Here is a 12,583-nt window from a genome sequence, read left to right as displayed (position 1 = left end):
CTTACTAAATAACAGCTACAGTACTATTAACAGCAAAATAAATTTGAGCCGTGATCAATTATTGTCTCTCAGAGTCAGCAGAGACTCTGCAACCAGACATTATCTGTTAAGGGGTGGCTGAGAGTATCATTACAGTGACAAAAGCTGGTCCACCTTAACAGTCCACCTTAAGTGAACCCAGTCAGGTTCCAGTGAGAGACTAATTTCGCTCGCTGACTTTACTTCGCAAATCTGGGTCTAACCGTCTTCACTTTAATCTGCAGCTGGCAAGTAAGACACACAATGTGGCTCCGGTGTCGCAGAATTCCAGCATTTATTCATTGCCAAATAAATAGCCTTAATCATAATTGTTTTTGTTTATTTAATTATTTAATTTTTAAATGGCACTGATTTAAACCGGTCACACATTGCACTGCTACTTTTAACTCCATACTCCCTAATCTGGTCACGGTCAGTGTTGCCAACTTTGCGACTTTGTCTGTATATTTAGCGACTTTTTAGACCCTCTTGGTGACTTTATTTCTAAAAAGCGACTAAAAGCGAGTAATAAATTGTGATCTTTTACCATGCATGCTGAGAGAAATTGTTGTCCATGTCTGTTTCATCATCAATGCCGAGTCTCTTCCCCTCTCTCCTCTTGTGGCTTGCAGTAGTTGTGTGACAGGCAGGAAGAAAGGAGACTGCACTGGAAGTTCTGTAGTATAAGCTCCATATTTCTCATGGTTTTGCTCAGGATATTTCCATCAAATCGAATGTGGCCAAGTTTCATTGCTTCCATTAATCCCCAGTGATGCCACCAATATGTAAATGAGCATCATCTAACCCATCATCTAGCAACTTCTATTGACTTTTGGAGCTGGTGCTAGCCACTTTCACTGCAAAAGAGTTGGCAACACTGGTCGTAGCAGCCTCACAGCATCACTTTCACACATGCATGCGCTCTGTCTCTTTGTCTGTGTGTCTGTCTCAGCTGCACATTCCCAATGCATACAATCTGGCGCTGAAGTAAGGCACCAAAATATGTATGTTGATACCGTCTGGTAGGTGCTGGACGTATAGGAATGTGTTTCATATAGGTACAGGGTTTTGGTACCCATCCCTTGTCACAGTCAGTATTTTCATTTAATTTTCCTCTGAACTCTAGAACAAAGCTGCCAAAACTGGCAGTTTCAAATGTAACTCCCGTGAGTCATGTGAACCCACAGACCGAGGTCACGCTTTGTAAATGTGTTGAAACAGAGCTCACAATCATTAACTAGCTACATTAACAGAGCATGACTAATGGACAAGTTCCTGTGAGCATGTGGCCTTGTGCAACCAATCGAAGTTAGGCCATGCAGCAGTAGTCACCACCAGTTTCCCAGTGGATAAGTGGTGAGGTTGTCCACTTGGTTACTGTACTGTGTGATTCATTCCAGTGTGTATGCTCATTTCCATTGCATGTTTTCTTATTATTTTCTACAAATGTGGGGCATTGATGTGTAAACTGTTGGCCACCTCCAGATCATTAATCAGATTTCTCAGCCAGAAAACCTAACAAGTGAATTCTGTAACAGCTAAAGCAGGCTTAACTAACAAATTAAACATCTGCAGACCTGTCAGGCAGAGAAAGATGAATGGAGAGTGTGAGATACAGAATGACAGGATGACAGGCAGAGGTCTGGCAAAAAGTTGACTCATGCTTTACTTATGTGTGGCCTTTATTAACTAAGATATTGTGGATATTGGTAGAAATTGTGAGTGTATTTACAGAGTAACTGTGTACATGTGTTTCAGTTTCCATAGAGCAGGAGGTTTCCTCCAGATTGACATGGCTAGACCATTAGCAAGCCTCATTAGGCTGAATGCCAGCATGCAGAAACAGACTACGGAGAGGTCCAAGGTCCAGGTTAGCAGTCTGTACTAATAGCTTGGCATATAGAGAGATGGTAATGAAGCTGACTGTGGAGGTTCAGAAGATGCAAAATGAGTTTGGAGAGTAAATCTGACTAAGTTTGGAATAGAGGACTGGAATATTAAAATAAGTTTGTGCTATATTATGAGCAGAAGTTGGCAATAGAAGTAATGCAGTTTTTTTCTTAGCTGATAATGATGCTCATCTTGAATGCTGCATTTAATTGAATAAAAAGCTGCAATGCATTATCAGGACTTTTTTTATTGGTAGTTCCTATCAGTGTATTATTGAAAGCACATTAGATAAGTAGAATATTGTTCTTAATAACTGGGTTGTGTGCAGCATATTGTTTGTGTCTAATGAATGTCATAAGGCATAATTACATTTTTATAAAACATAACAGCCTGTAGGAAAAAGGGAAAGAGGCACTATATCACACAGTAACACCAAAAACACACCAAGCAGGAGTGATTTGGGGCCTGCGGCAAGCTGTCATACTATGAAAAGCAGTGGTGGAGGCTCTAAGCTCCGCTGTTTCATTCTGCGACAAAGTGCAGCCAAGCTAAAAGTTGGAGATCGTTTAACTCTAAGCGACAAATTGCAGCCAGTCACTCAACAGAGGCCCGTGACTCTGGCTGACCTTTGTTTAAAAGACTTTCTTCTCACCTGACACACATGCAGACGCCTTTTGCTTGGTGTGTCTTCAGTGTTGAGGCAATCAGCTGCAGGATTGTGCAGTGGTGTAGGAGGGTCATGGCCCATTTCCAGGGAAATGGAGGTGGAGAATAACTACTGTAAGCCAATGTCCTCATGTCAGTGACTGAGGATTTGTCTTTGGTAAGGTTGTTCATGTTGGCTTAGAATATCCTTAGAATTCCTTTTTTACTGCAGATTTTTGCCACCAAAGACACCTGTACACAATAGGTCGTGTAATAACGATGAATGACATAACAGCTCTCCTCGTGGCTGGAAGATAAACCCCGCCCTCCAAATTACGTCACCAGCGCAAGATGACAGCGGCCATATCTCGAATATTTTGGCTGCTCTCCTTTGAAATGTAGTACACCGGGGCTGTTAGTAAATTTTTTACTCACTATAATATTTAAAGGCATAAAGAGAGCATATTACTTGCTCCTGTGGGCTGCAATTGTCTTTTGGTCTGATCACAGGTTGTATGATCGGCCACTGCAGTCTGATTTTAGGTTGTGTTTTTACAAAAGTTGGTTCTGTTTCATCTTTTTGCTCATGGCAGCTGTGCTTTTTTCTGTCATCCCCTGCAGCCCCACCACAGCAGCCTAGACACACTACTTACATTCAGATAGATGGGAGGCCTGGTGTTTTTGACCCAATGCCTGATTTGGTGTGAATGCAGCCTAAGACTGAAAGTACATGTGGTAATGACATGGGACACTAGCCTCTTTTTGTGGGATGAAATCCTTGAAAATGAATTTGAAACTCAAGTGTGATATAATGAAACAACAAGGACAATACACTGCATGGCACCTTGATTTTCTGATCTACTTTCAGGTTGATAATACAAGAGACCGTAGTACTTTGCTAATGCCTGGGTCATTTTTCTATATATGAATTTGTCTTAGGTAGAGCTGGTTCAGTTAAACTCTGTCACATCAAGTCAAGGCCATACAGATTATGTTTGTCAGATCTGTCAAACCACGGTGCCATGAGTCGGGGCTAACAAGGTAATTAGTGGATTGGAGATATCTGGTGGGAAGCACAAAGTTTAAGTTAGTTGTCATGAGTACAAATCTCGAGTCAAATTAGATGAATTCACACGACCACACAGATGGAACTAATATCAAGTCTGCAGAGTCGGTGGCTGCTGCTGCTCCAGTTCTCCAGGAAACCCAGCCAACCTCCACAGAGAGAAAATGAATTATGTGTGCTGGTGGATGAGTGTTTAAAAACAACTGCCAGATGACTTGCTTGAGCTGTGAAGACACTGGACACCTTTCACAGACTGTGCTTGGTTGGCATGTACGTTTGAAGCATGTTTTTATTCTGGTGCCGTCCACACAATCTGACTATGAGCATCATAAATGTAGATCACTTCTTTATCTGCTTTAATGGATAACATTCATTAGACTGTGAAAATTAAGGCTTGTGCATCATTAGAGTTATGATGATTTTTAGAGTCTTGTTAGTGCGATGGTCCTTGAATTTGGATTACCATTGCCATTTTGAGATACTTCATTAAAGCCGACACTGATATGTTTTCCCAGAGGCTTTTTAAGCTGATTTTAACAAGCTGAAAGATTTTGTGTCACCATGTAAAAGATATGGACTGTGGCCCATCTTTTGGGAAGATATGCGGATATCCCCTTTAGCCATTTCAACAATTTGGAATGGAAAAAAATGCAGCCTATCATTAAGTCATGCACACTTTTTCCTGGGTCCCAGATCAGAATTTACTCACTAAAAAAGAAACCCAAGCCTCTTGTTGTTGTCTCTGTCTCAGTTTTATTTTTGTCAGCAGAACTCTTGTTGTGAAACAAGATATCATTCCCAGGGAGATTTTGCTTTTTACATAATGGTATCAAATAAAGCTAGCGTCCAAAGGTGGAGGTGTCACTGAAACCAAAACTAATCTCTGTCTCCCCAGTGATTTCATGTTCAGTCTTGAGGAATATGAGAAGATTTTTTGGTATGTACAGTACCTGTTGGCATTTTAATGGGAATCTAATCTGGATGTAAGCTTGGGCGGTATCTGTCTATTCAAACCTTCCTGAAATTTCACCGGGGTACACAGTATTTGAGGGTATAAGTGTGTTGTGCATACAACCCCCTCCCCCTGGTGTGCTGCTTACTTTCAGTTTTCCAAATGAATGAATACAAAATAGAAACCCACAAAATGTTGGGAAAAGTAATACACCTATTTTCCTCATTAAACAGAGACATACAACTGCACACCCTCTGTATTCAAATTTCTCTTGGTCTCAGAAAACTAACAAGGCCTTATTGCCTTGTTAACTCATATTAAACAAACTTGATTTAAACTTGATAGAAACAAAATAAAACTCACCCAAACCTTCTTGGTTACTCTTGCTAGCAATCTAGTTAGTACGTCCAGTGTTCCAAAAGTCACCAGCTCCAGTTTGGTTAAAATAAATCATTAATCTACCAAGTTAGACGCAAAAAAACATGGTGTCGTTCCCCACATTCTCTCTGCTGTTGCTCGAAGCCAGCTGTTCACATTCCTGTTACTTATCCCTCCATGACTAGGTGTCCAGGTGTCTTTCAGCTCAGCTGTCTGTTGCAACAGTAGAGTCTGGAGACAGAGATCTGATGGTGCCTGCTGTGCACTACATACAATGAGTTTAAAAGAAAGAGGAGCTCCTGTATTGTGACGGTATTAAAAAAACATACCTTTGGGATTTCTAAATATCCTGGTATACCAAAATACAGAAATACTGCCCAACCCAGTCTATATGTTATAGTTCAGGCAACACAGATAGTCCAGAGAGGCAGTTTTAAATTTTTGTGTCTTTTAGAGCTGATATTATCATTCGATTGATTGTTTAATCATTTAGAAGACAATAAATTGTCAACAGTTTTGATATTAGATTAATAATTCGGTTACTTTTCAAGTAAAAGTCACTCAAGAAGATGATCATTAGTTTGTCTGCTTCATTTGGCTCTCCTTTTTTCACAAACTATTTGGTTGAAATACTGAAGGTCCTGATTCAAAACCCTTAAGTTTATAAGCTTCAATTCTAAATATGATGTGAATGAAAGTTTAACAGGAGAATATGAGTCCTGAAGTCGATGTGTCATTATCAGCTTGAGAGAAGATATATCACCGTGTGGAGTTGTGGAAACTGCTCAGTCTACTGTTAGGACCCGCCGCTGAAGACACGTTTCATTTAAAAGAGAAAAGTGAGGGTCACCGCTGCCGGCTAAAAATGAGAAGCTGCTACCTGAATGTTTTATAGACTGCTTTGCAAAACGAGAAAGGGAGAGTGTAATTTGCCAACCTCGGTATCAGAACTTTCACTTCTTGCCCAAATAATTAATCTAAAACTAATCTAGTTTTCACTCTGTTATGGTGTGAAGTGCTGGCAGTGTAAAGCCAGGCAATCATTAAAGTGAACAGTGCTGCAACACTAGCAGACTAAGATGGATAAAACACAGTCGAGTTCAGTAAAGAAAGGATTGTAATTTGTTAATCTTAAATTTAACCGATACTGATATTTTAAAATATCCCCTGATCGGTGCCTGTCTCTTGGGGATTCTAATTAAAAAACAAAAGAAGTGTGTTGTGACTGACAGCAGACCCACAAAAGTCTTCATTAACTGATAATGGACACCTGTGTTAGTGTCTACCTTTGTTCATTTTTAAATGGGTGAAATCTCATTTCATTGTACAGCTGTGTGTATCGTACTGCTTCGCTCAGCACCTGCTTGACCTGCTCTTGCTTTTTCTCCCTCTCTGTTGTGGCACTGCTGCTGTGGGAGTGTAAGCTCCTTGCAGAAGTGTGAGAGTCCCCCCCCACAGACACAACACAGACACAGTGACATGGCTAATTTGTTAGCATCACACAGCTAACTACACATCAGTTTTAACAACAACAAGGCCACTGCTGCTATGATGGTGAACTGACTGCTCTCATGCCAACATCACGGCATTGCTATCGGATCATCTCCCCCTGCAGTGCCAGTATATTACATTTAATGTATTTATTTATACCTGTTTAACAGTATTATTTGCTCAAAATGCTTATTGTCAGTTAACCGATTAACGATTAGTTGTTAACATCCCTACTGTCTCTCTTTCAGCGTCACGTGAGAGCCTCGGACAGTGTCATCTGCCGTTCATTGTCTTTGACAAGATACTGGGATCATCAGTGAGTATTCAGCTTCCTCAGTTGGATTTGAAGGTCTGCTGTCCATAATCTGGTTCAGTTAAATCAGGTTAAGTTAAATTTATCAGACAGTTCTTGTGCCTGTGTTGTCAAGGTAACTGTTTTTCTGTTGCTCTTATTCTTTACAAAAAATACCACTGAGCTTCTTAAAGCGAATGACCCATATTACTGAGCTGTCAGAGAAGAGAGAACACCAGTTTTACTCAGTGTTTTTGTCTCCACCTTTGGTGAAAATCTGCTCATAATAAATATTGGTTAATATCAAGTTTTATTAACAACCATTTTTTTTTATCTAAACATAAATGTCATTTATGGCCATTATTTGTTCAACGACAATTATTTTATCAAACCGTCTGTAGTCATACTTATGTATCCTCAAGAAAATCAAAACTCAATTATGTTTTGTTGTATATATTAAATACCACTCAATATATTGTTGTGTTGTTGTGTTATTCCAACTGTCCACAGTCAAGTTAAAATGACTGTCTCAGGACTAAAAGTTAATGCCTCCTTCTTGAGGTACACTCAACAGATGGTGGGTCTGGCAACTCAGTGTAGTTCAGCTGGATGGCAAAACTGCCAAAGATAATGTTCTGGTTGTCCTAGGCTATAAATAAGGTAAAACATAGACTTGGGAATTATAATATAATATATAAAATGGAATAATACTGCTAGTAAGAATGAGGAGTAATCAGCTTTGAGATACAGTAAAACATGGTGAGTAGGCGGCCCTTATCTACGAGATTGAAACAGCATGTTTTGTTCCAGTAAATGCTTTGCTTCTCTCTCTCTGTGTTTCTTCCCCTCTCTCGCTTCTTTTTCTTTCTCTCTCACCTCCTCCTCCAGCCAGCAATGCTGCTCTCCTCCCCTCCCACACACACATAGACACATAGATACAGACACTACTATGTTCACACAAGTACGAAGGAGGGAGGGGGAGAAAGACTCGGAATGAGAGATAGTGTGGAGGGTGGAAGAAAAACACACCAGTGAAGAGAGACAGAGATCATAATAGAAAGCGAGAGAAAGGAGTATTATGAGAGTAATCTGACCAGGGCAACGTGGCCAAAATGTAATCACACTAAAAATGTTCATGTAAGTTGATATCAATAATTAAAAGGATAAAATATTACCAAAATTATCACAATTAAATCATTTTATTTTTCATGTTTAAAAGCTGATTTTTGCATCTGAGTAAAGTTCAAGAAACTAAACTATTATCATTATCTGTTATCTATATATTATAAACAATTATTTATTATCAGACCATGTCAAACAACAGAACAGATAACAAATCTGGGGTGGATTTTGGAATTTGGAAAATTATGTCAAGATAGTTATTGTTACCTTTTTATACCCAGCCCTAGATCAAAAACAAAGACAATATATCGTCCAAAGGAATACTGAAAGCAAACATAGTCAGCAAATGTCTGGAAATCCCTCAAAATTTTAAAATATAAGCTCAAGAAAAATTATGTGAAATGTATGTGACTTTTAGGCACTGAAGCAGTGCATATGCCAATCATCTTTTTATTTACATACTGAACCAAGCTGACATTCTTCGTGCTTACAATTGATCTGAGACGGTAATGGATTTCACCTAAAAATGATTGCAACTGGATCCCATTTGAAGCCTTCGTGCCCTTGAAACATATGTGTCTATACATGCAGAGTCGACAGACACTGCAATCAATTTCAGGCACATTAAATCTATTTTTGTTTTTTCGCCACCTGAGATTGTTTTATTTTGAGGTCTTCAAGCTAAACTCAGTTTCAAACTGGACTTCATAAACTAAATGTCTAACTTACATGGGTTATTTTGTATTACCTGTTGCAACTTTTTGCAGCGTATGCGAATGACATCAGCTGACAGGAATGAAACATGACCCAAGCAGCTGTTACCTAGCAATATAATTTTAGTCAAACTGTCCATGGAAGGGACACAATATTTTGCCCTGTATCTATAGGCCAATGCATGCCCAGTAAGACCATCTATCTTTCTTTTGATACACAGGTATCCATTGCATCGCTTGTGCATTGGTTATGTGGTATACCCTGAACAACCTCTCTCACCAAAGTGCAGCACTGATTATGTAAGGATATATGCCTACATGTGGATGTAAAGGATTACAATAGCTGCGTCTGCATTCAGTCTGGTACAATGGACTGTTGTGTCCTCACAGGCCCATAAAATATTGTCTGAATGGAAACAGACTCTTTGAGCAGAGCACTCCCTTCCCGTCGTATGTTTGCCCTGGTTTTCCAGGTTTTGTTCAGCTTATAGTAAATGCTGCACGGCCTTGACAAAGGCCTGTTGCTGAATTACAGGTGTAGATGTGTTTGCATGCAGTCAGACTGTTCTTTGCAGACTTAAATCATTATGGACGCTTCCCCAGCACTGCCTTTGTCAGCTGTGTTTATATGGGATGGATGGATGGATGGATGCGTGGAAAGAAAAGATAGTGAGAGAGGGTAGTTGACTCGATGGACTGACTACTCACTTACTTTCTGTATCCATCTCTCTCTTTCCCACTTTCAGTCTCAGCATCTCATCTCCTCCTACATGCTCTCACATTGAGTGAGGAATCAATCCTTCTCACTTCTATTATATCTCCCTATCAATCTCTATCACTCTTCCTGCCACTTCATTCTGGCCATTCTCTACCAACCGAATACGCTTACTGCGGGCACAAATGAGCGCGTCGCTCTTCAGTCCCACAGCAATCATACCACGTCCTCATTAGGTCTATTCTAGTGGTCCGCCTTATCCTGCTTCATCCCTTTCCTCCTGTAATTGGGCAGAAACCTCTGCCTACCTGTCAGCTGGAGCCCCAACACAAATGCTGCAATTTATTCCTTACTGCCACAGGGTCTATTAGCTGTGAGTATGTTTTGACAATGGCCTTATAGCAACCATGGGTCACTGCAGTTTCAATTTCAGTAAATGGCTGTATCCTATGGAGCAGGGTTGCAACGGTATCGGATTTTCACGGTATGATAATTATCTCAGAAAATATCATGATATCATGATATATGGGATACTCTACTTGCTTGCTTGGGGGCCACTTTTGCAAAATGACAGGCGGCCAGGGGCCTCTCGCAGGAGCCCCATATGTATCTAGGATTTAAGGACATTTCTAGGAATTTAGGACATTTTGGATTTTAGGACGTTTCAAGGATTTAAGGATATTTCTTGGATTTTAGAATGTTTCTAGGATTTTAGGACATTTTGCTGATTTAAAGACATTTCTCAGATTTTCGGATATATCTTGGATTCTAGGACCTTTTTTGTGTTTTAGGACATTTTTAGGATTTTCAGACATCAGTGGCTCTGCTAGGACCTCTGTCAGGGGGTGCAGGTGATCCTCCACTAGCACGTTTTTTTGATAAACAAGCTTTTTTCAGGTGGTGTTTTATTCACTCTGTGTTCTTGTGTTCTTTGCTGTTCTTGAAGTGTTCTTGTAGTTGATTTAATAAAACCCAGAACATTTTTCCCCATTTTTTTTCCGACCCCCCACCCCATCCTCCACAAAGAAAGGAAACGATAAAAAAAAGAAAAAAGTATGAACTAAGCCATGGATTTGGTTCATTAAACTCCCACTCAAAACTATATTTTGCTCTTGTTAAAATGTCCTCTTCAGTTAAATAAGACAAGTACATTTTGTGCCAAATTGGGTTTGAAGTAAGGGATTTTGTGCAATTTCAGTGTTACATTCTTTTGGGAGAACCCTGCTGTGTGTGTTTCGGATGCAATAAAGGTTTCGTTTCATGAGCATTTAAAACAGATGAAGAAGAAATAGAGGAAATGTCTGCGCTTGTGTGCTGTTGGTAGAGCTTGTAATTTTACAGTATAACTGGTTTGTTTGGCTTTAAAGCCTGTGAAGCATGTTAACCCAGTCTTAACGTTTGTAGCAAGTATGGCCTCTACTATGCTGCTATGTTTATTTGTATCAGCGTCACATTCATATGTCACAAGTGCTTCACAGTAGACGGCAGGAGCAGTAGATATAAAAATACAAACCCAGTAAAAAAGCATTTGGAGATACAAATGTTATGTGATGTTGAAGATGTTGTGATGTGAAGTTTTTAGGAACCCCTTTTCAATCTTAAAGTTCAATCTTGAAGTAAAGCATACACACTGTGAGTTTTTTCATTTATGTAATATGAGCAGGTAACTGTCTAAAATAAAAACTGGTAGTATCTAAATGCTGGCAGCAGTAAGAAGGTACATCCCAAAACCTTGATCAGAAAGTCTGTATGGAGGCTTAAGCCTGTGTTGTAAACAAAGCAGAGTGTAGTAATAACACTCCTAACACTTAAGCACATAATCTGCCATTCATTGAGCTATTGAGCTGTTTGTAAGTGGTTTTTATTTTTCTTGAAAGTCACTCTTAGCCAGACTTAAATCATGAGAGTGACTGGCTCACCCATACCCTGTACGACCTGTCACTTCCTCACAGGAAGCAGGAAGTGACTGAGATGTGTTTCCTTTTGGAATTTTAGACGGCTTCCTCGGTTAAAGCAAAAGTTTGCACAGACCTTTCGGAAAGCAACAGGAAGAAACAGTGTTTCCTTATTATATGTTTACTGCACATTACAGCCACGTGTATTAAACGATTGCTTTATCTACGCTTAATTAAAAGGTATAAAAAGCCACAAAAAGACATTTAAGTTTTAGTTTAACTCCAGTTTTTTTTGTCTTTGATAAAAATGCATCTATTGCTGTCATTAAGCTTAAAGTTTTTTTCATCCCTATCTGACATGTCAACAATATAGCCTAACCATACACCTTATAAATTCAAGTTTCTCTTTTTCGCTGAACGTAGACCAGATTAATTGCCTTGTTAAATTATCATTAACTCATTCAAACTCACTAAAACTGTCTCGGTTAGTCATCCCGCTTTTCCAACAATAACCAGCTCTGGTTCGGTTGAAATAAACCTTAATTCACCAAGTTTGATGTGAAAATATGCTGTTTTTTTCTCCTAGTCTCTGTTTAGTTGCTGGCTGTTTTTAGTCCTGTTACACTATGTTGCTCTCACCATTGGCAGTCTCTGTATTTCTCAGTTCAACTACCTGTTCCACCAGTAGAGACTGGCATCTGGTGGTGTGCAGTTGCGTCACCTAAATGCAGCATCACTATATATTAATTTGATATAAAGAGGACTGTCTATATTTTTGACAGTATTGTGCCATCAGGTTTTCTTAACATCCTGGTATATTGTAATACCTTTATACCGTCCACGCCTAGCTGTAACACCTGGCTCAAGAGAAATGGCTCAACTTGCTCTGTTTTACAAGAAGAACTATAGTTGGGTTGCTGCTATTGTGCAGCAAAGGACTGATTGTTATCCACTGATCCAAAAGCCAAATAGTTTCCAGTAGAGCTTGACTGATAAATATGCTTGCTGAAATTAGCTTAACACGTGTAACTTTTGGACATATATGTCCAACAAGCAAGACAAAATTCAATTTCTGTCGTCAGATGATCGAGTAGTATGAAATAGAGATTCAGTAGTGGCCTTTAAACTAACTACAAGTCATTGTCAAGCCGCTCATAAAATCATTATTCTATGTTTGCAGTTATGAACAGCTGTCAAATAACAACATGAAGAAAGGTCAGCACACTGTAGCTCCTTTAAGTGCAATTTAATAGCCCACCTACAAGTGATGTATCAAGCTAATGCTCTTTTTCAGACTTGGGTTTGTGATCAAATATACCATCTTTAAATGCATGTACTCTGGTCACATGACTGTTATGTTATGGCCCCAGTGAAACACACAACCCCTCACAGATAATTTATCTTAT

The 12,583-nt window shown here is 39.4% G+C and overlaps 1 protein-coding gene across 1 annotated transcript in view; it reads left to right on the top strand.

The window, feature by feature from the left end:
• sipa1l1 (signal-induced proliferation-associated 1 like 1) overlaps positions 1 to 12,583 on the top strand; it is a 101,806-nt gene that overhangs the window by 33,439 nt on the left and 55,784 nt on the right. Inside the window, exon 3 of the mRNA XM_042503283.1 lies at positions 6,689 to 6,756. The gene's annotated coding sequence lies outside the window, so the exon portion shown is untranslated. The remainder of the gene's footprint in view (positions 1 to 6,688; positions 6,757 to 12,583) is intronic.

The sequence above is a fragment of the Plectropomus leopardus genome, chromosome 16 (genome assembly GCF_008729295.1).
Source record: "Plectropomus leopardus isolate mb chromosome 16, YSFRI_Pleo_2.0, whole genome shotgun sequence".
Classification (NCBI taxonomy): Eukaryota; Metazoa; Chordata; class Actinopteri; order Perciformes; family Serranidae; genus Plectropomus; species Plectropomus leopardus.
This window is presented reverse-complemented; position numbering and strand designations above follow the sequence as displayed.